Source organism: Bubalus kerabau, chromosome 3 (assembly GCF_029407905.1).
Source record: "Bubalus kerabau isolate K-KA32 ecotype Philippines breed swamp buffalo chromosome 3, PCC_UOA_SB_1v2, whole genome shotgun sequence".
NCBI lineage: Eukaryota > Metazoa > Chordata > Mammalia > Artiodactyla > Bovidae > Bubalus > Bubalus kerabau.
In genome coordinates, this window is record NC_073626.1 from 85,966,066 (window position 1) to 85,991,087 (window position 25,022).

Here is a 25,022-nt window from a genome sequence, read left to right on the forward strand (position 1 = left end):
ATTTCTTTTGTAAATTTTTACTTTTTTAATAATACTTTTCACTGTAAATGTACTAACAATATCTGAAAGTTATTGATCTATAAGTCAATAAAACAAGTACTAACCCAGTACTAGTTGTCAGACTAGTATTTTAATAATATAACAAAGTTACAAAAATGGTAGAAAGCATGATCCTTACTTTGGAAAAGCTTGCATTTTAAATATATTTGAATTTCTATATATTTATTCTTAATCAAATTAAATAAAGAAGTAAACCATCCATACTGTGCCCTGAACCCAAAACAGCTATATTTATCATGTGTTCTTCTTTAAGTAACTAGCAGTAAATGATTACAGTCCACATGGCCAGAGATATTTTTAAAAGCAAAAACCAGAAACCATTTAGAATAACATTTGAAAGAATCAGGAAAATTTACAGTAGAGGAAGAAAATATAAAAATTGGAAAATAAATATTCAAATGGAATAAAATCTTCTATCTACAAGATGTTCTTTTGATGTCTGTATTTTGTTATAGTATTATGTTATTTGTTTTAGATAATGCACAGTGAAAAGAGTTTACGTTTTGTAAAGAATAAGACTAAAACAAGACATAAATTCTCTTGCATTTTTGAAGTGAAACTGTTTTAAAACTAGCCAAATGACCTTTCTGATCTTTGGTATGTAGGACGAGAGATAGGAGCTTATACGTTCCCTGGAGTGTTTTGTAGAACACTTTACATTTTGGGACAAGGACACAGTACACTATAATTTGGTTGCTTTCAGGAAAATCTGTTTACCAGTTGAAAATTACGTTATGAGATAATAACAGGGTAAATTTTACAATGCTTGCAAAACACGTATTGATATTTAATCAAGCTATTGTTTAAACAGCTGATCCTTTGAAATTTTACACAAATATTGGATTTTTCTGGTATTATTTTAGACATAGTCAAAGACTCTTCCATATTACTTTTCAAGTAAAGTATCAAAATAGCCTGTGAGGTTTATAATCATTCAGTGCTTAACTTTAAAATGTCAGCACATGTGCACTGTTGAAATAACCACACTGAATCTGGAGTTTCATGACATTACAAACAAATCATCTCCAGACATCCCCTTTGTTCTTTTACCATTATAGAAGATGGACATAAACAGGTCATTATTATAGTATACAATTTGCAAATAAAATATTGCATTTTTTTTGTAGTGAAATGTATTTCTGCTTAAATATGTTACTTCATAATCAAGTTTATTTATGAAAAATAAGTAATTAATAATATTCTCTAGAAGCTCTCTGTTCCTTACTATCATAAGAATAAGACACAGCTCCATTCTGCATGGGGAGGTTGAATCAATAAGTAATAGCCAAATAATATTTGCTTATCATCTTATATTTTATTAGACATATTCACATACATTGTCATACTTAATCATTATGTCAAAACAGTGAAATTTTGTTGCTGTTCAATCACTCAGAGGTGTCTGAGTCTTTGCAAACCCATGGACTGCAGCATGCCAGGCTTCCCTGCCCTTCACTGTCTCTCAGAGCTTGCTCAAACTCATGACCGTTGAGTTGATGATGCCATTCAACCATCTCATCCTCTGCCACCCCGTTCTCCTCCTGCCCTCAGTCTTTCCCAGCATCAGTGTCTTTTCCAATGAGTCAACTCTTCGCATCAGGTGGCCAAAGTATTGGAGTTTCAGCTTCAACATCAGTCCTTCCAATGAACACCCAGGACTGATCTTTAGGATGGACTGGTTGATCTCCTTGCAGTCCAAGGGACTCTCAAGAGTCTTTTCCAACACCACAGTTCAAAAACATCAATTCTTCGGCACTCAGCTTTCTTCACAGTCCAACTCTCACATCCATACATGACCACTGGAAAAACCATAGCCTTGACTAGATGGACCTTTGTTGGCAAAGTAATGTCTCTGCTTTTTAACATGCTGTCTAGGTTGGTCATAACTTTCCTTCCAAGGAGTAAGCGTCCTTTAATTTCATGGCTGCAATCACCATCTGCAGTGATTTTGGAGCCCAGAAAAATAAAGTTAGCCATTGTTTCCACTGTTTCAGCAAATTATTGGAGTTTCAGCACCAGCATCAGTCCTTCCAATGAATATTCAGGGTTGATTTCTTTTAGGATTGACTGGTTTGACTTCCTTGCAATCCAAAGGACTCTAAAACGTCTTCTCTAGCACCACAGATTGAAAGCATCAGTTCTTGGGCACTCAACCTTCTTTATGGTCCAACTCTCGCATCCATACATGACTACTGGAAAAACCATAGCTTTGACTATCCCAAACTTTGTTGGCAAAGTGATATCTTGGCTTTTTAATATACTGTCTAGTTTTTTCATAGGTTTTTTCCCAAGGAGCAAGCATCATTTAATTTCATGGCTGCAGTTACCATCCTCAGTGATTTCAGAGTTCAAGAAAATAAAATCTGTCACTCTTTCCATTTTTTCCCCATCTGACATGAAGTGATCACACAAGATGCCATGATCTTAGCTTTTTGAAAGTTGAGTTTTAAGTCAGCTTTTTCTCTCCCCTCTTTCACCTTCATCAAGAGGTTCTTTAGTTCCTCTTAGCTTTCTGCTATTAGGGTGGTATTATCTGTATATCTGAGGTTATTTATATTTCTCCCAGCAATCTTGACTTCAGCTTGAACTTCATCCAGCCCGGCATTTCACATGATGTACTCTGCATATGAGTTAAATAACCAGGGTAACAAGATACAGCCTTGACATATTTCTTCCCAACTTGGAACCAGTTTGTTGTTCAATGTCCACTTCTAAATGTTGCTTCTTGATCTGCATACAGATTTCTCAGCAGGCAGGTAAAGTGGTCTGGTATTCCATCTCTTTAAAAATTATCCACAGTTTGTTGTGATCCACACAGTCAAAAGCTTTAGCATAGTCAGTGAAGCAGAAGTAGATGTTTTTCTGCAATTCCCTTGCTTTTCGTATGATCCAATGGTGATGGCAATTTGATCTCTGATTCCTCTGCCTTTTCTAAATCCAACTTGTACATCTGGAATTTCTTGATTCACATACTGTTGAGTCCTAGGTGAAGGATTTTTAGCATTATCTTGCTAGCACTGATGTGGGCAAGAATCCCTTAGAAGAAATGGAGCAGCCCTCATGGTCAACAAGAGTTCAAAATGAAGTACTTGGGTACAATCTCAAAAACAACAGTGATCTCTGTTCATTTCCAAGGCAAACTGTGAAATACTTAAGGAACATAATTTATTCTCACATATAATCAAAGCAAACTAAAACCCACTATCGTTAACTTTTATGAGGTCATATCCTATAACCAGTCATCTGCAGACAATAGAAATCAACCCAAGTCCTCTGATTTTAATGCTTATGTGTTTTCCAACAGAAAATTTTGCTACCCTCAAAACTACTGATTGGTGGACATTAATATCTAGATTGAAGTTCATGCCTATAACTCAAAGTTTGGGACATAATCAGTAACTTGGTAAGGTAAGACCTAGAAAAACATGAGCTGTCCAACTTTAGTTAATTGAATTCAGAAAAAGAAGTTTGGAAGTTTAATGTAGTTAGTTTCAGGAATAGTGGAATTGCTATTTTAAATAAGTTGGCTTTTTGTTTCCCTCATGCTCATGCCTCCTTATCACAATATGGCTTCTGTCAGTTCAAGACATCATCTTTGCATTTCCATTCCTAGCACCAATAAAGAAGAAGAATACCAGAAACACATATTTTCTTTTGTCCAAAAATAAAACATTTCTCTTGGTATATTTCCAATTATATCTCACTGGACAAAATTGGATCATTCCTAGCTACAGCAAGATCAGGAAAGTGAGTACATGGCCCTTGCTAGCCTCTGTAGTGGTAGATGAACAAGGGGAAAGAGCTCAGGATGACTGAGGGTTGGCCAGTTCCAGTATATGCCACACAGTAGAATGTCAGAAAAAAACTGAGAAACTATCCCTGCTCTGAAGAGGCTCACATTCTAGTACCAGAAGTAAAACTAAGTACATAAATGACTGGAACACACAGTAGGGATTGTGGTGTGCATTTCTTATGGAAATGAATATTAACATATTCTAGGTATTCAGAGAAGGATAGAATTATGATGCTTCTTGCTTATACTTTATTTTTTCTTACCTTGTCATTGTTTAGTCACTCAGTCGAGTCAACTCTGCAACTCCATGGAACTGTAAGCCACCAGGATCCTCTGTCCTGGGGTTCTCCAGGCAAGAATACTTGAGTGGGTTTCCATTTCCTCCTCTAGAGGATCTTCCTAATCTGGGAATCGAAACCATGTCTCCTGCATTGGAAGGTAGATTATTTACTGCTGAGCCAGTGTGGAAGCTCCTTTCTTACCTTATGCCCAATTGTCGTCATTAGTTCCTTTAAACAGGACCCTTTCTATAGCAAATGACAGTAAACTGAGGGAAAGAAAGGAATATACAGGCTTAAGTAACCGAGAAGTACAACCACAGCCAGATCCCAGAACCTAAACCAATATGTCTTTCTTTATTGCTCAGCTCTGCTTTTTCTGAACTGGCTTCATTCTCAGGAATGTTGCTGTGATACGATTGCAGACATAATTGACCCGTCCAGGTTTATTTGTTCTTTTACCTTATTAATAGTAATCTCAGATAACATTAAAGTATACCTCTTTCCTGTAGCTGTCTCTAGTGAAAACCTTGAGGATGCTCTAATCACTTTTCTTGGTCACAGGCCTATCTATCCTGAGCTGATCACCCGTCACTCTGATCAGGTGTTTGGGGAATCTGATTGACAAACCTAAATCACATGATAACTTTTAGGTTGGGTGGGGTGGTAGGAGGAGTTTGCAGGATATTAAAGGCTATTGATTAATCACTTCTATGGAAAAGATTCTAAACAGACAGGAAATAACAAATATCCATTACAAAATAGATATCCCACATTCTTAGGGATACTGAGTTTTCATACACCTCAGTGTCACAGAACCTAAGCAGAAAGATGCTATCACAGACATTTGGTGAATAGAATAGTAATTGCACCGTCTTGTCCCAACACTGCTAATGTAAGTGGCATATTGTCATTTGTGGCAATTATCTACTGCAGGCAAACAGGAATCTAAATTTTACCATCTATCAAAAATACATCCCTTGAACACCAAGCTACCGGCTGTCAAAGGGATTCATAGTACATTTTAATTATAAAATTCTAGTGTTCATTATATTTGTGAAATAGTGTGTTCCATATATTCATGCCAGATGTTTGATTTTCATTTGATCACATTTTATAGAATGTGTTATCTATCCTGAACACACACAGAGACACTTAACTCTACAACTTTCTTTGACCCTAATTTTCCTTTTCCTCAGATGAGTGGGCTATTCCTGCTGCCACCATTTATCATAACTGTTTTTCTTCTTAGACTTTCATAATGTGACTTCAGTTGTTAATGCTCTCTTGAAACTTCACTTCGAAGTTCACCTGATTCCGTGGCCCCATCTCAGTCCAAAACTTTCCTTGATCTTTACATGGCTTTTTCCCTCCTTTTAATCGACTTTTCCTTCTTTCCTTTATTGGTTTCCATTATGATCCTCCAGAATTTGACTCTAAATTACTGATCCTACAAGGTGACCAACTTCTCGCTATTCCAGAATTAAACTCTCTTCATAAAACTTTTGCCGAATCTTCTGCTTTGGAATATCTTGTCCAGTCAAAGCCTCCCCTTCCTTCAATCTTCCCCTCATAGTTTGCCAAGCATTCCAGTTTGCAATAATTTTTCTCTTCACTATACTCCCATTTTTATCAGTATCTCTCATTTAGGTAATTATTTCATGAATATTTTCTGACTATTGACATGGTCAATTTTTTGAGAGTAGGAACATTTTACTTAACATATTTTCTGAGTTATTCCTCAGTCATTGTTGAGCATATCATAGTACATTATGGAAAATTTTTTAATTAATTTTTCTCTAAATAAGCATTTTTAATATTTCTGTGAAATCATAGCAATTTTATGGGAGTAGCAGAGCATGTTTTAAGAGTAAAAAAATTAAAAAAAATAGTCAGCCATGTAAATTAAACTCTCATGTCTCTAAATGTAAAATTTCTCTGAAAGAAATGTGTATAATGCCATATCTCAAGGGATGAATACATTCCAGAAACATCAAAGAATAACACTTTAATTCTTAGAGCAATTAAAATCCATTTCAAAAAATTAAGCCCTCCAAAATTACTAGTAGTATCACATTTTACACACAATATTTTAACATTTCTACATTTTAATAATATTTTAATGATATGAAAATAAAGCCAGTATAAAAGAGTTTATATTCTCACTAATTCTACATGATTTAGACTCTCACATATAGCAAAAAATCTAAAGGATAAAAGGGATTAAAAGATACAAGTATTTTAATTAACAGCAAGTATCCAAGCCCCAAAATAATGCAACTAGAATTTGAATTTTAGTATCTCTAAATACTTTAATAGAAGTAAAATATTTCTATTAGTTAAATATGTCTGATTAACTTTGTCTTGAAATACAGAATTTCTTGAAACAATCTACATTCACAGATTTAAAGATACCAGGCCTCTCCTTGTCTAGTGTTTCAGTGACTGAAAAAGTCCAGTTCATATTCTATGCCTTCGTTGTAATAAAACACAACGTTCGTTGTTTCAAACCTCAGCTCTTAAATTTCCTTCTACTTCCTTTACTGTTTTGTACATTTTAAGTATGTGACAGGCAGCATTCTCTTAGCCTAAATTCCTGTGACTTTTGAATGCAGGTTATTCTCATCGGCTATTGAAGCTATCCTAACTTGGGTTATTTCCTGTTTTACTAAACTACCCTTTTAAAAAGTTTTTATTATACATGAAGCTCACTGACAACCTTCACTGTAAATATTGTAGAAGTAAATTCCACATGCTATCATTTTATATAGCAGTTTCAAATTCTACAAAATAATCTCAATTTTCTATGATCACTAACTCAGAGCCAAGCTTTTTTTTTACAAAGCCTCCTAGGGATACTAATAAAAGCAGACTATGTTTAAAGGGTCTCTCTTAGCTTTTCATCAAGTTGCCTCTTGACTGGGAATCATGAAGACTGGTCTCCCTCCAAGTCTTCTCATTTTTTTTTGTTGTACATTTATATGAACTCTGCTTCTCAGTTTTATTATTCAGTTCATATTTAGAGGGCATTTATAAAAGTAGATTTGCTTAATAACTAACTAAAACAAAATATTTGGCAGTCAATCAAATTAATTCAGTGCGCTCACATTTCTGACTAGAAACTCATATATTTCTGAATCATTTACATTTCTTTCAGTGTTTTTCCATTGATTTGTCATTTATTTGTTGTATATGCATTTGATGGGGGAGAGGGCTGTGCTGTGCCTTCCTTTCAGCACATAAGCTTCTCTAGTTGTGGCACGTGAGCTTGGTTGCTCTGGGGCATGAAGGGCCTTAGTTTCCCAACTAAGGATCGAACCTGAGTCCCCCGCATTGGAAGGTGGATTTTTAACCACTGGACCACCAGGGAAGTCCCTGTTGTGTATACATTGTTCACAGAACATAATCATACCTTGAAGTTCATCTCATCCTTTCTTACTCCTTTACCAACGTGCCAGTAAATTTCACACAGTATTTGATAAATGAGTGATTGAACAAATGACTTTGTCATTGGGTTGTCTGAAACTACTTAATGATTTCATTCATTCCAGAAATGACAGAGCTATATTGTCTTGAACACTGCTGTATTAAGAACATCCAAAATTCCTAAGAAATTTACAGACTCCAGAATAGTGATGAGCAACATTTTTTGACAAGGAGATTGATTTAGAAATAGATCAAGGAAATAGAAAAACTGTTTGCAGCTATATTTTGTGTATCAGTGTTTTGCTCTTCCTGTTCTTAAGTTTTCATTTATTATTTACCTGACACAAATGTTTCTTTTCTTTTTTAACTAAAATTTTGAAATCTGTAGAGCTGGCAGCTATAGGAGTGACTGTTTTCAACATGCTATTTAACAGATTTCACTGTTTAGTAAAATACCTTTTAAATTAATGTTTTTGTCTTTTTTGAATTAAAGATATTTTATTATGTAAAAGATATTTATAGTATATTCTTTAAAGGAGATATTTTCCATGGAAATGAAAAAACAGTATATATCTGCTACAGGAAGTATATCTCATTCCAATTTCTTCAAAATGTGCAATTTTCATCAGTCATTTTCTTGGCAATAGCATTAGCAAGAATTTAAATAGAATGTTAAAGAATAAATATAACAGCCAATAGCATCATAGCTGATCATTTAGAAAAAAAATTTTCTTTTTGGCAATGACTTAGAGTAAAAGGTCTATAATTTGAAGTATATCATCAAAATGGATCAGAAAGGAAAAAGAAAATAATGATAAAGCAAGCTATGGGAAACTAGAAAATATCAAAACCTCAAGAAAAGTTTATTAGCATTGTAATTAACACTAATCCAAATTTATTGGTATCTTAATATATGATAAGTTATCTTGTAAATGTGTCACATGGACTAACTTATTTTGTCTTCAGATAAGTTTATGAGATAGGACAACTGTAGGCTAGCATATAGCTTGAAAAACCTAAGAATCATAGAAACAAGGAAAACTCATACTTTCTCATAAGCTGTTGTCTATGGGCCTCCATCGATTATTCACAAGAAAGATTTGGAGTAAGGGCGAAAAATCTGGTGATGTGTACAGGAGGTCAGTAGCAGCCACTGGGGGATGGCCATAAAGCCCTTCTTACTTCACCACACCATCTCTAGTAAAAAAGCAAAAGCTTTCTATTTTGGGGTGGGAAGCAGCAAGTCCTTCCACTTGAACTTCTCAGCTCCCAGGCAAAAATGCACTGCTTCTGGGGAAGAGGAAAAAGGAAAACTCATGTACCATAAGAGTAGAGTAGGAAATCCTCTTAGCCACAGGACATAGAAAAATTCGTTGCTTCTAGAGAGGGGGAAAAAAACTGTTCCAGGGAGATGGGGAGAAAACTATATTAAGCCCAGGATGTTGCCTGATACGAGGAGGTCTTCTACCCAATACCAACAACAGACTCATTGACCTGAAACAGACTGCTCGATATTTTTCCAGCAAAGATGGGTTTATCCAGGATCAACAGGGAATTACAATTCGAGGTCTGTAACCATGTGAGCCACATGCAATTACCTATGTGCCAAGGGAAGGAAGGTATGTTTTTAGAGGGGGAAAGGAAGTTGGGAGGGTTTATAGGAAACAAGTATTCAAGGCTTTTCGTTGCCAGGTGGGAAGAGTCTCTTCCTTTTGAGTTCCACCATTGTCATAGGGCATGAGAGCTCCCCCTTAGGGTCTTCGAATTCTATCTAATTGAAGTTTCTGTTTATTAATTTTTTACAGACATGAGGTAGGGTTTGGATTTTACAGGCTGGATGTACAGGAATTCAAAGCAAGCCTCACATTCAAAGTTCGGATACAGATGGCTGGAGACGTACTAGGCATATGACACACATTCAACAAAGCTGCCTTGGTCTAGCACACCTTTTAGGAACAAGAGATTGCTTTAAAATAATAGGGAGATTTTATCTGTCTTTTAAAAATTCTTTTACAAGATACCCTGGAAATTCCTAAGCACCTTAAAAAAGAAAACCACTGTTTTGGGAGGCAGATGTACCAGCAGGTGAGTGCACTATAGATTGTTGTTAGAGCTAAAGAAGTAGAGAAATACTGTTGGGGGGTTTACACGATGGAGTGGGTGCTTGCTCTGTCATGTGGCACATTAAAATCGCCTAGAGGGCTTTATATATATATATATATAAAATAATAATAGGGAGATTTTAAAGTTGAAAAACTAACCCAGTGTTGCCACATTTTGCTTCTAAGTTTTCATAAATATTGAATCATATTTTCAAAGCTAGATAAAGACCAAAGATGGTGTTTGCTAACCAGGGGCTATAAAATTAAATAATATTTTAAAATATGATGCTTTATTTCAAATGGAATGTGTTTATATACATTGTTATCTGATACTCAAAGATGTCCTCACTGGGAAAAGTAGTTTAGGAAAGAGAGAAAATACGTATATATATGCGGGTAGTGACTCAGGAGATAGGGATTTCAGACTTGGTCCATACTAATTAGCACTATCCAATGTCAGTCTATATTGCTTTGAGATTTTATTTCTGTAACTATAAAATTAAAAGTTTAAACAAGTTAAACAAGTGGATCTCAAACTTTTGTATAGAGAAGATCCGCCTGGAATAATTATAAAAATACAGATTCCAAGGTTTTCTTACATCAGAGATTTTTAGTCAGTAAGTTCTGCTGTTGCCCAAGTAATTTGACACAGGAGGTCTTAAGTATAGACTTGGAGAAAGATGCCTAAACTCAATGATTCCTAATACACTTTGGGGTCCCAACAGTCTATGAGTCTAAGTAAGTGGCATGTATATTAATGTCATTACTTTATAGATAAAGTTAAGTAATCAGGTTAAATAATCAGGTTAGGGGTCAAACTAATGTCTTCATATTCCTAGCTCAGTGTTTTGCTCTTAAATTGTTTACACGTCATGACAGACACTGGCCAGATACTGTGTTTTGCTTTTCCTCCTAAGCATACAGAGACACTAGATTTCCTAGTCAGCCATATGACTGAAGTCTAACCAATAGAATCTGTGAACATAAGTGATGAACTACAATTCATTCCTGTCCATAAAAGTGTCCCCTACAGAGCCCTCCAGACTCTTCCCACTAGAGAATGACTAGAGTGTCTGTGAGAACCTGGAAGACATAGAGTCATGATACAGAATGAGCTTTGGCCCCTGAATAACTGCCTGATGTTCAGTCTTCACCACCTTCATTCCCTACCAGATCTGCAGTGGAGTGTGATGAGAGCAAGAATAAACTTGTACTGTTTGAAGCCACTGGGAAATTAGGTCGCTCTTTAGCAATTATTCTATCAGCTGTGTAACTCTACCGCATTACACCTCCGTACAGATACAAGAGGACAACAGCAGCCAACTTTGAGATATTAACCTGCTTCTCTTTCAATCCCTTTTAATTTTTCTTTTGTCTTTCTTAGGACTTCTTTACTTTCCACAATGTGCATGGCCTCAGGATTAGAGGGTGGTTTGAGCTGAGCAATAAAGCAAATTAGCTTATGAGTCTGTTTTGTTTTACTTTCAAAAGCTTAAGGTCAAAACGAGGAGAGAGTTCATGAATATAGGCAAACCATTTTAACCAAAACTGGAAGGAAAAAGGCTCTGCCCCAAATTAGAAAGGACTGGCCTGGGCTCTAACAAAAGTGATGCAAGCTATGGCAGAATTATTTTTCCTGCTCTTATCCTTCACCCTTTCCATGAGCTTTCATTGACTGGGAACTGCCAAGGCCCACATCTCTGTACCTGGAGGCTTCTTTCTTCAGAACAGAAAACCTTATGAAGAAATCAGACAAGGGACACAACCTGCCCTAGGAACCCTAGAGAATCTTTGGTTTATTGGTCTATTTCCTTTTACCTCGTGAACATTTTACAGAATCCTGCAGGAAGCTATGTACAAATACCCCACGTCCCTATCTCTTCTGGGGAATAATTTTTTTGTCAGCATTTTCATGTAGGATGAAACTCCAGCCTTTCACTGGCTTAATAATATGTAGGCTCTAGGAACAGAAGGCTTTCAAATCCTGTTTCTTGGAAGAAACCAACAAAGATGGTGCAAGAATTTCATGGTATATCTAAAGAAGCAGAATCATAGACAAATTCAAAAGCCATCCACGCCCAAAGTTTGGCATCAAAGTTGCAGAAAGCTGAAAGATGTGAAGGGAGTTGCTCAACTTGATGACTCAGCAACTTTATATATGCACAGAATATAATGTGTGTGCACACTCAGTAGTATCCGATTCTTGGTGATCCCATGGACTCTAACCTGCCAGGCTTCTCTGTCCATGGAATTTTCCAGGCAAGAATACTGGAATGGGTTGCATATAGGCACATACTATCAAACAACACCTGGACATAGTGTAAATTAGGGACTGTGAAAGAAAAATCCTACCTATGATTATGATACCAGTAAACAAAGGGTGTTGCAATCATCAAGCCACTACTACTGCCCCCAGTGGTAAGCCCTGAGGGAATTCAGGATGGAGACAAAAAGGCTGCCTGCTGCCAAGACTTTAGCCTCTGTAGCCACTCCGAACAGTGTACCCCGAGGGGACCCAGGATGGGAGAGAAGAGGATACTGGCCCTGGGTAGCTAAGGTGCATATCCGAGGAATGATTTCAATGAGTCCAGTCTCTAGCATCTTCCCATACACAGACAAGTGCTTAGTCACAGATGTAAAAAACAAATTTATGGTTGAAAGTGAAATTGCTCAGTCATGTCCGACTCTTTGCGACCCCATGGCCTGTAGCCTACCAGGCTCCTCCGTCCATGGAATTTTCCAGGCAAGAATACTGGAGTGGGTTGCCATTTCCTTCTCCAGGAGATCTTCCCAACCCAGGGATTGAACCCGGGTCTCCTGCATTGTAGGCAGATGCTTTACCATCTGAGCCACTAGGGAAATTCAAATTTATGGTTACCTGCCGGGAAAAGCGTGTGTGTCTAGGTGTGTGCATGCCTGCGTGCCTGTTCAGTCACTTCAGTTGTGTCTGACTCTTTGCAATCCTATAGACTGTAACCCACCAGGTTCCTCCATCCATGGGATTCTCCAGGCAAGCATACTGGAGTGGATTGTTGTGCCCTCTTCCAGGGGATCTTCCCAACCAGGGATCAAACCCAGGTCTCCTGCATTGCAGGTGGATTCCTTACCACTGAGCCACCAGGGAAGCCCATGTTTTGGAGGGAGGCAGGTAGATTGGGAGATCGGAATTGACATATGCACACTGCTATATTTAAAATAAATAACTCTAAGGATCTACTGTATAGCACAATAAATTGTTTCAATACTCTGTATGATCTATATGGGAAAAGATTCTAAAAGAGTGAATATATGTATATGTATAACTGATATAATTTGCTGTACCTCAGAAATGAATCTCTGTCTCTCTGCATTCATGCTCAGTTCAGTTCAGTTCAGTCACTCAGTCATGTCCGACTCTTTGTGACCACATGAATTGCAGCACCTCCCTGTCCATCACCAACTCCCGGAGTTCACCCAAACCCACGTCCATTGAGTTGGTGATGCCATCCAGCCATCTCATCCTCTGTTGTCCCCTTCTCCTCCTGCCCCCAATCCCTCCCAGCATCAGTCTTTTCCAATGAGTCAACTCGTCGCATGAGGTGGCCAAAGTACTGGAGTTTCAGCTTTAGCATCATTCCTTCCAAAGAACACCCAGGACTGATCTCCTTTAGAATGGACTGGTTGGATCTCCTTGCAGTCCAAGGGACTCTCAAGAGTCTTTTCCAACACCACAGTTCAAAAGCATCAATTCTTTGGCACTCAGCTTTCTTCATAGTCCAACTCTCACATCCATACATGACCACTGGAAAAACCATAGCCTTGACTAGACGGACCTTTGTTGGCAAAGTAGTGTCTCTGCTTTTGAATATGCTATCTAGGTTGGTCATAACTTTCCTTCCAAGGAGTAAGTATCTTTTAACTTCATGGCTGCAATCACCATCTGCAGTGATTTTGGAGCCCAAAAAAATAAAGTCTGACACTGTTTCCACTGTTTCCCCATCTATTTTCCATGAAGTGATGGGACCGGATGCCATGATCTTAGTTTTCTGAATGTTGAGCTTTAAGCCAACTTTTTCACTCTCCACTTTCACTTTCATCAAGAGGCTCTTTAGTTCCTCTTCACTTTCTGCCATAAGGGTGATGTCATCTGCATATCTGAGGTTATTGATATTTCTCCCGCTCAGTCATGTCCAAATCTTTACAACCCCATGGACTATAGCCTGCTAGGCTCCTCTGTCCATGGAATTTACCAGGCCAGAATATTGGAGTGTGTTGACATTTCCTACTCCAGGGGATCTTCCTGACTCTGGGACAGAACCCATGTTTCTTGTGTCTCCTGCGTTGGCAGGTGGATTGTTTCCCACTGAGCCACCTGGGAATTGCAACATTGTAAAACAACTATACTCTAATAAAATTTTTTATCTATTTTTTTTTAAATGCTAAATTCATTAACTTGAGATGTCTGGTTTTCTTCAATTAATGTTAATCTTTTGATGTCCCAGCTGCCTGGTCTTTGTTGCAAAAACCTCTTTATATCCTGGCTCCTCCCTTACCCCTCAGAGCAGTCCCTCAGAGCAATCTGAGAGTCTGTCTCCAGGACTTGAAGTTCTCAGAAAATCTGATGAACGAAGCATAACTTTCAACTTGTAGATTTTGCATTTTTTTTTTCAGCCAACAGGATCATTTATGTCACAATCTAAAGTGGGGTAAGAATGGAAAGAATTAGAAAAAACTGATTAAATCCTGCTAATTCACTGGCTGGGGGCTCAAAGATCAAGATCAAATTTTATAAGAAAAGTTATATATTATTAAAGAAAGTTATATTTCTTCCACCTGAGTTTGAAAATTAAGATTCAGACCTTTCATGATACTGTGGTATGTTGGATTATAATTTTCTATTATTCACTCCTACCTTCTTCTATAGAACTTTCCATGCATTTTAGGGGAAAAGTGTTCATCTTTGCCTTTGTGATCTGAGTCTTTGATCAATGACATATTTTGAACAATAGAATTTGAATAGGTCTGCCAAATATCATATTTGAGCAAAATATTTAAGAGAAATTGTGTGTTTCCACTTAGGAGCTATTCTACCAGCTTGTGTTCCAGAATGAGGAGACATGGAGAACTCAAACCAGCTGACTCGAAACATATAAGTAACGTAAATGAGGATAAATGGTTGATGCTTAAGCCACTGAAATGAAGGAGAAGCATATTGGCACAGCAAAGGTGACAGTACATGCTGTTGTTTTGGTTGTTCAGTCACTAAGTTGTATCCAATTCTGTGACCCCATGGACTATAGCACTCCAGACTTTGCTGTCCTTCACTATCTCCCAGAGTTTGCTCAAATTCATTTCCACTGAGTTGGTGATACTATCTAACCATCTCATCCTCTGCTGCCCTCTTCTCCTTTTGCCTTCAGTCTTTCCCAGAATCAGGGTCTTTTGCAATGAGTTGGCTCCTTTCATCAGGTGGCCAAAGCTTCAGCATCAGTCCTTTCAATGAATATTCAGGGTTGATTTCAGACGGTAAGGAATCCGTCTGCAGTGCGGAAGACCTGGGTTTGATCCCTGGGTCAGGAAGATCCTCTGGAGAAGGGAATCACTGCCCACTCCAATATTCTTGCCTGGAGAATTCCATGGACAGAGGAACCTTTCGGGCTACAGTCTCTGGAGTCACAAAGAGTCTGACACGACTGAGCAACTGATGAATACACATACTAAGGGAGAAAATCAGATGAATAGAATTGAAAAACTGTTGCAGCAAAAATTCCAGTTTATTGTTCAGTGTGATTGATATTACATATCCAAAGTCTATCAGTGACTCTATTTCCTCTCTGAAATTCACAAAGCAGTTCCACTAACACCACAATGGACTATGTCAATATGTGAGGGTGGGGAAGAAGGAATGCAAAAACTAACACTATTTTAAAGCTTTCTGTGAAGAAGTTTTGATCTCATTATCATGAAATGTTGGAAGGCATTCTCTTTTTTAATGATTGTAAAATTTAAAATGTAAGTTGGAAATTCACATGAATGCCTAGAACTATGAGTCACTGAAAAATCCTGGAAATGCTGTTAAAATAGTTCTAAACGCCTCCTTCCAGCTAAGCTTTTCTCAAAGCATCCTAAATCTTTGGATTATGAGGTGTAGACGGAGACAGAGAGGAGACTGTCAAGTTCTTATTTGACATTTGTGAATCTTCATGAGCAATCTTTACCCCTATTTCTAGGATGATTTCTTTCACATTCACTTTAAAAATTAAAATAATTTTCAGAACATGGATGAAAAGAATAAGTACTCAAATCTATAAAGAAGAACATATATTCTTTTATGCCATGAGGATATTATTTAGTGTTGGGTTTAAGCAATAATTTGCTAAGTGATACTGTCATGGCTTAAAAGAGAAGCAATCACTTTTCATTTTCTTCATGTGAATTGTTTGTACTCTGGTTTAAGTGTGCCAGTTTTTCTTCCAGTTTCTAGATATGACATGAAGTGTTTAGCTTTGTATATTTTCTATATATTTTCTTGAATTACTGGCACACACAATTTTAAAACATATAGCCTTAACCAATCTCCTGCTACTCATCCTGCTTCAGAAAAGTTTCAATAAAAGATAGAAATATTCAATAACTTGTTTAATGCATTTTAAAGATAATCACTGAGGTTTTCTCATTAAGTTTCATACTCTCACCTCCAAATCTGCCAACCTCATACTCTACATTCTCCACTAAAACAAAAAGTAAAATATCCATACTTAACTAGAACCAATCCCTCTCTGACCTATATCCCAGGTCTTCTTGATATTTCAAGGATCCTTTTCTGGTGGTTATTATTCTGAAGTCCTTAATTTTCCCCCTTTCACCTAGATCTTTTAATAAACAAACAACATAGACATGGGCTCAATGATGGGGCCTGCTACCTCTGAGTATGACACAGGCTGTTAGCTGGTCACCAAACCTATTTTGTCTTCTTCTTGGGCACACAATGAGCCTATATGTCCCAGCTGCAATTACACATAAGAGTAATCATGCTACTAACTTGTAGTCAGTAAAATATAAGCAGAAGTTTTGTCCCACCAAGCTTCATTCCACAAAAACTGCTACATGTCATCCTCCATGATGTTTACCTCCCCAAATGGTTATAGGCAAAGTGATGTTGGCAGTTCTATTTTAAAAATAAAAATTCTACTAGAGCCTTTAAATTCCTCCTAAGAGAAGATCTGCTCACCAATCAGGAGTAACTAATTCAGACTTTACATGAGCAGTAAAGAAATTAACATGGAGTTAAGTCACTGAGATTTGGGGTTAATCTAATAGAGAAACTAGCATTATCTCTACTGACCTAAGTATCAAGAGTAGAAACAGGGGGACCAGTTAGGAGGCTATTGTGATACTTCATTTTACTACTGTTTTGGTTTTTTGTTTTTGTTTTTTTTAAAAACAAACTCCTCAAAAGAATGATCAGTCTTTCTCATGTCAACTCTAAAACTTCTCTTGATTTCCAGAGTACTAAATCTATCACTGATTCTTGATCTTAATTTTACTCTACCATCATTAACTTTAGAGTCAGTCATTTTCTATGTACAAATGTCCATTTTAAATTGCTTTCTGCAATGAAAATATTAAAATACTTACGAATATATCTACCTAAAGAAACTAAAGACCTATATATAGAAAACTAGAAAATGCTGGTGAAAGAAATCAAAGAGGACACAAATAAATGGAGAAATATACCATGTTCATGGATCGGAAGAATCAATATTGTGAAAATGAGTATACTACCCAAAGCAATCTATAGATTCAATGCAATCCCTATCAAGCTACCAACAGCATTCTTCACAGAGCTAGAACAAATAATTTCACAATTTGTATGGAAATACAAAAAACTTTGAATAGCCAAAGCGATCTTGAGAAAGAAGAATGGAACTGGAGGAATCAACCTGCCTGACTTCAGGCTCTACTACAAAGCCACAGTCATCAAGACAGTATGGTACTGGCACAAAGACAGAAATATAGATCAATGGAACAAAATAGAAAGCCCAGAGATAAATCCATGCACCTATGGACACCTTATCTTCCACAAAGTAGGCAAGAATATACAATGGAGAAAAGACAATCTCTTTAACAAGTGGTGCTGGGAAAACTGGTAAACGACTTGTAAAAAAATGAAACTAGAACACTTTCTAACACCATTCACAAAGATAAACTCAAAATGGATTAAAGATCTAAATGTAAGACCAGAAACTATAAAACTCCTAGAGGAGAACATCGGCAAAACACTCTCTGACATAAATCACAGCAGGATCCTCTATGACCCACCTCCCAGAATATTGGAAATAAAAGCAAAAATAAACAAATGGGATCTAATTAAAATTAAAAGCTTCTGCACAACAAAGGAAACTATAAGCAAGGTGAAAAGACATTCTTCAGAATGGGAGAAAATAATAGCAAATGAAGCAACTGACAGACAACTAATCTCAAAAATATACAAGCAACTCCTGCAGCTCAATTCCAGAAAAATAAACGACCCAATCAAAAAATGGGCCAAAGAACTAAACAGACATTCCTCCAAAGAAGACATACAGATGGCTAACAAACACATGAAAAGATGCTCAGCACCACTCATTATTAGAGAAATGCAAATCAAAACCACAATGAGGTACCATTTCACACCAGTCAGAATGGCTGTGATCTAAAAGTCTACAATCAGTAAATGCTGGAGAGGGTGTAGAGAAAAGGGAACCCTCTTACACTGTTGGTGGGAATGCAAACTAGTACAGCCACTATGGAGAACAGTGTAGAGATTCCTTAAAAAACTGGAAATAGAACTGTTATATGACCCAGCAATTTCACTACTGGGCATACACACTGAGGAAACCAGAATTGAAAGAGACACGTGTACCCCAATGTTCATTGCAGCACTGTTTATAATAGCCAGGACATGGAAGCAATCTAGGTGTCCATCCCCAGACGAATGGATGAGAAAGCTGTGGTACCTATACACAATGGAATATTACTCAGCCATTAAAAAGAATACATTTGAATCAGTTTTAATGAGGTGGATGAAACTGCAGCCTATTATACAGAGTGAAGTAAGCCAGAAAGAAAAACACCAGTACAGTATTCTAATGCATATATATGGAATTTAGGGAGATGATAATGTTGACCTTGTATGTGAGACAGCAAAAGAGACACAGATGTATAGAACGGTCTTTTGGACTCTGTGGGAGAGGACGAGGGTGGGATGGTTTGGGAGAATGGCATTGAAACTAATATTATCATATGTGAAATGGATCGCGAGTCCAGGTTTGATGCACGATACAGGGTGCTCAGGGCTGGTGCACTGGGATGACCCAGAGGGATGGGATTGGGAGGAAGGTGGGAGGGGTGTTCAGGATGGGAAACATATGTACACCCGTGGTGGATTCATGTCAATGTATGGCAAAACCAATACAATATTGTAAAGTAACTAGTCTCCAAATAAATTAATTAATTAAAAAATAATAATAAATTGCTTACTCTTTATCACTGTCTCTTACTTGGCAAATCCAACAATCCCAAACATTACTACAGGATCTTCTGTATCTTCCTGATTTATACATGCTTCAGTGATGTGGACCTCAATTCATGGACCTCTTCTCTCCTCTCTCAATCCTAACTATTCCATATAAACACCATATATTTGATTAGTATCTCCAAAATTACAACTCCTGGTTATACCTCTACCTGGCATTCTGTACCAATATCTACTGGCCCACTAGGAAATTTGCAGTGTGTTTCATAGATATCTCAAGCTTAACACATGTAAAACCAAACTCTTGACTTTGCTCTAACCTCTCATCTCTAACTATCCCTAATGATCTTCATCTCAGTAAACAGTAATTCCATTCTTTAGTTATCCATATCAAATAGTTCTCTGATTTGCCCATATCCCATATCTAATTTCGGAGAAGGCAATGGCAACCCACTCCAGTACTCTTGCCTGGAAAATCCCATGGATGGAGGAGCCTGGTAGGCTGCCATCTATGGGGTCGCACACCACTGAAGCAACTTGGCAGCAGCAGCAGCAGCATATATAATTTACTAGAAAATTCTATCATCTTTACTCTCAAAATGTAGCTTGAATGCATGTCTTCCCTGAGAGAGTCATTTCCTTGGCAGCTTGATAAGAAGTCTAGGGGTCCCCAAGGAGAAAGGGGTCTGGAATTCTCAAGGAGAAGAAAGGACAAACTTTTCTTTCCTCTACATTCCTTAGGATTATATATCCTGCCTGAGGACAGTCTCTGGATTAAACCTTCTGGCTACTTCTGTTATCTTAAAATGTAAATTATGGAAGTAGGTCTGGCGAGGTCTTTACAACCTCCAGACATTCTTTGGATTCATTGGAGAGTATATAACACCATTGCTAACACTAGCAAGCGGGTATTCTTTCTACCCCTTCTGATGTCTATGTCAGAAGCTTTCTCTATCTCCTCTATACTTTAATAAAACTTTATTACACAAAATCTCTGAGCAATCAAGCCTCATCTCTGGCCCCAGATTGAATTCTTCTCCTCCGGAGGCCAAGAATCCTGGCATCTTTGGGTGATTCAGCAACAACTTTTCATTCCCCAAACCTTCATCACTGCCAACTCTTTTTCTGGTTATATTCACTAATTCATCATATTTTTTTTATGATTCCACATATAAATGATAACATAGTATTTGTCATTCTCTGTATGACTTCTTTAATTAAGTGCAGTACCCTCTAAGTCCATCCATGTTGTTTCAAAAAGGTAAAATCTTATTCTTTTTTATGGCTGAGTAGTATTCCATTGTATATCCATCAATCTACATATCTACCTAGATGGATAGATATACACCACATCTTCTTTATCCTTGCATTTGTTGATAGACATTTAGGTTGCTTCCATATCTTGGCTATTTTAAATAATGTTGCTATCAATATTGGGATACATGTATCTTTTCAAAATAGTGTTCTCATTTTCTTCAGTTATCTATCCAAGAGTGGAATTGCTGGATTAAATGGTACTTTCGTTTTTAGTTTTTGACATCCACACTGTTTTCCACAGCAGCTACACTAATTTACATTCCCACCGACAGTATACAGGGTTCCCTTTTCTCCACACCAACAACTGTTATTTCTGGTCTTTTGGGTGATAGCCATTCTGATAGATGTAAGGTGATTTCTCATTGTGGTTTTCATTTGCATTTCTATGATCACATTTCTATGCTATCTTAATTCAAATGATTGTTATCTCTTTCCTGTATTGTTTGTTGTTGTTTAGTCACTAAGTCCTGTCTGCTGCTGCTGCTACTGCTGCTAAGTCGCTTCAGTCGTGTCCGACTCTGTGCAACCCACAGATAGAGGGCAGCCCACCAGGCTCCTCCGTTCCTGGGATTCTCCAGGCAGGAACACTGGAGTGGGTTGCCATTTTCTTCTCCAATGCGTGAAAGTGAAAAGCGAAAGTGAACTCGCTCAGTCATTTCTGACTCTTCACGACCCCATGGACTGTAGCCTACCAGGCTCCTCCATCCATGGGATTTTCCAGGCAAGAGTACTGGAGTGGGTTGCTATTGCCTTCTCCGGTCTACTCTTCTGCAACTCAATGTACTATAGCCTGCTGGTCTCCTCTACTCATGGGATTTTCCAGGCAAGGATACTAGAGTAGGTTGCCATTTCTTACTACAGAGGATCTTTCCAACCCAGGGATCAAACCCACATCTCCTGCATTGACATGCAGATTCTTTACCACTAAGCCTCCAGGGAAGCCCTGTATTATTTACTAGCCACAAATTGCCTCCCTTGCTTTCACTCATGACTTCCTAAAATCTGTTCTCAAAATAGTAATAATGGTGATGCTTTTGCAACACAATTAAAATCATTTGTTCAAATCCTCCAACTGGTTTCCATCCCCTTCAGAAGATAATTCTGATTTTTGTCAGAGTCTACAAAGTCTACATAAATATTAACTTTTGGATGCATCTGAAAGTGCAATTGTTTTTACCCAGCCCTGGCCTCCAGACACATTGGCTCCCTGATAATGTCCAAATACACCAGGAACTTGCTCCCTTTGCCTGCTCTCTCCCTGCTATCCACACGGTTCATCTCTACATTTTATTTGGACCTCTGTTCCAATGGCTCCTTTTCCGAGCATCCTCCTCTGACTCACAGTGCTCCTCCCTCAACCACCACTCCCCATCTTCTTGACCTTCATTATTTCTGCTTGAGAGTTTATTATTACTTGACTTTTAATGCTTTTTCTTGTTTATTATTTGTGTCTTCTTCCTCTGGAATGTAAGCTTCTTAGATCTGAGATTAAGTCTCCTTTTATTTTAGTGTTGTGTATCCACAGAACATTTTTAGCATCATGACTCAATGGACTTGATCTTGGGCAAACTCTGGAAGATAGTGAGGGAAAGACATGCCTGGCGTGCTGCAGTGGATGGGGTCACAAAGAGTTAGACAGGACTTAGCAACTGAACGACAACAAAATCCAGAGAAACTAGGACAGTTCAGTTCAGTTCAGTCGCTCAGTCGTGTCAGAGTCAGACCCCATGAATCGCAGAATGCCAGGCCTCTCTGTCCATCACCATCTCCCGGAGTTCACTCAAACTCATGTCCATCAAGTCAGTGATGCCATCCAGCCATCTTATCCTCTGTCGTCCCCTTCTCCTCCTGCCCCCAATCCCTCCCAGCATCAGAGTCTTTTCCAATGAGTCAACTCTTCGCATGAGGTGGCCAAAGTACTGGAGTTTCAGCTTTAGCATCATTCCTTCCAAAGAACACCCAGGACTGATCTCCTTTAGAATGGACTGGTTGGATTTCCTTGGAGTCCAAGGGACTCTCTGGCATATTGTAGGTGTTCAATAAATACTTGTTAAATGTACAAAAAAAGTGGAATGTATTGGATGATAAGAAAAAACAAATCAAAATGCACCAAGTAATACCAATAAACCTCTGATTTCATAAAGGAAAAAAAGCCATCTATATCTTATTTTCCATTATTCCTATGGACGCCCAGATATTACTATATGTTCATTAGATATCTACTATATGGCAGAAAGTGAAGAGGAACTAAAAAGCCTCTTGATGAAAGTGAAAGTGGAGAGTGAAAAAGTTGGCTTAAAGCTCAACATTCAGAAAACTAAGATCATGGCATCTGGTCCCATCACTTCATGGGAAATAGATGGGGAAACAGTGGAAACAGTGTCAGACTTTATTTTTTTGGGCTCCAAAATCACTGCAGATGGTGATTGCAGCCATGAAATTAAAAGACGCTTACTCCTTGGAAGGAAAGTTATGACCAACCTAGATAGCATATTCAAAAGCAGAGATATTACCTTGCCAGCAAAGGTCCATCTAGTCAAAGCTATGGTGTTTCCAGTGGTCATGTATGGATATGAAAGTTGGACTATGTAAAAAGCTGAGCACCAAAGAATTAATGCTTTTGACCTGTGGTGTTGGAGAAGACTCTTGAGAGTCCCTTGGACTGCATGGAGATCCAACCAGTCCATCCTAAAGGAGATCAGCCCTGGATATTCATTGGAAGGACTGATGCTGAAGCTGAAACTCCAATTCTTTGGCTACCTCATGTGAAGAGTTGACTCATTTGAAAAGACCTTGATGCTGTGAGGGATTGGGGGCAGTAGGAGAAGGAGACGACAGAGGATGAGATGGCTGGATGGCATCACCGACTCGATGGACATGAGTTTGAGTGAACTCCGGGAGTTGGTGATGGACAGGATGGCCTGGCATGCTGTGATTCATGTGGTCACAGAGTCAGACACGACTGAGCGACTGAACTGAACTGAACTGATGTGACGGACTCAGCTCTAGGTCTTAGGGATTAGACAATGGAAAACTTCACAAAATTCCTAACCCCAAGCAATTTATACTATAAGATCTCCTTATAATTTAAAGTTAAATTTTATTTTCTTGTTTTCTAATTTCAGAATGTACATGTTACTTTGCAGTGAGAACTTATTTTTTTATGATAAGAAAAGATAAATAATGAAAATATTTTAAAGTATAAATAAGTAAATATCCAAATGTTCAGACACAGTCACAATTCAATCCAAACTAAACATATATGACTTTCACATTTCTGCCATTGGAAAAATCCTCACTTTGGCTATTCTCCCTCAATGTGAGTCTTGATTTAAGTGGTTTTGTCCAAATTTATTTTATATTGTTCTGTTTTGTGTAGCCATTAAAAAATATTTTCTGGAATTAAGATATAAATAAAACATAAATTAAATTATACAAAACAGAATAGTTACACTTTAACACATACCAAGACTTACTACAATGCCCTCACTAAATCTTCTGGGAAATTTTCCATTCAGGCACAAACAAGCCAAATACAGTATAATCCTATAATATATTTTATTTTATGACTTCCATAAATGATCCTTGAACCAGGTAAGCAATGCATGGGAATTAATAAAAAAATCTTCCTTTACATCTTTTTCTGCCAGTCTGAAGAATATTATCAGGGTTCTTCCTACAGGCACCTTCTGTGCAGTCTCCCTAGCCCATTTCTCCATGCCCACCTCAATTACCACTGATATTCTGATGACTTCAAATGTGTGACTCTGATCAAGACTCCCACTTTGGAACCCTAGACTCACATATCTCACTGGAGATCTCACAGACACCTCCAATTAGATGATGCTAACACTGATTTCGTCTGCTCCTCCCCAGCCCAGCTCATTTTCTTCCTGGCTTCCCTGTTCCAAAAAATAGGATGCTGCCATCCGCTTATTTGCCCAAGCCTAGAATGCAAATGTTTCCTAAACTACACACTCCCCAGTCACCTATCCCTTCCTGGTTATGTCTACCTTCCATATATGTCTCATGAATGTCTATTTCTTTCCATTCTTTCTACTGCCTTAGTTTAGCCTCCCTTCACCATCCACCTGAATTTAAGTGACAGCTTTTAAACTAGTTTTCTTCTCTGCATTTTCTCTTCAGTCCAGACTGTGTGCATACTAAGAATGTCATTCCCAGCATGTAAATCTCACCTACTTAAAGATCAGTCCTAGTACCCATTATTCTCAGTATGTTGTTCAAATTCTTTAACATACCTTACAAGGCCCACATTATATTGTTTTGTTTATCTCATCAGCCCTATTTTTCACAATATACTTCTTCTTCACCTCAATCCTCTTCTTACTTCAATAATTTATTCTAGAACCACATCATCAAACCATAATCATATTGTGGTTCTTACCTAAACATACCATGCATCTTTCATCTCTGGACTTTTATACATGCTGTTCTTTCTTTCTGGCATGCTGTTCTCCATATCTCATAATACATTAGCTTATATACCACCTACTCTTTAACTAACATGTCACCTATTTTGCAGAGAATTC

At 37.7% G+C, this 25,022-nt stretch overlaps 1 non-coding gene across 1 annotated transcript; it reads right to left on the reverse strand.

Annotated features, from left to right (window-relative positions):
• Positions 1 to 12,446: 12,446 nt before the first annotated feature.
• TRNAC-ACA (transfer RNA cysteine (anticodon ACA)) lies at positions 12,447 to 12,518 on the reverse strand. The gene has a single exon. It is a non-coding gene; the product is annotated as a tRNA-Cys (tRNA).
• Between the last annotated feature and the right edge of the window lie 12,504 nt (positions 12,519 to 25,022).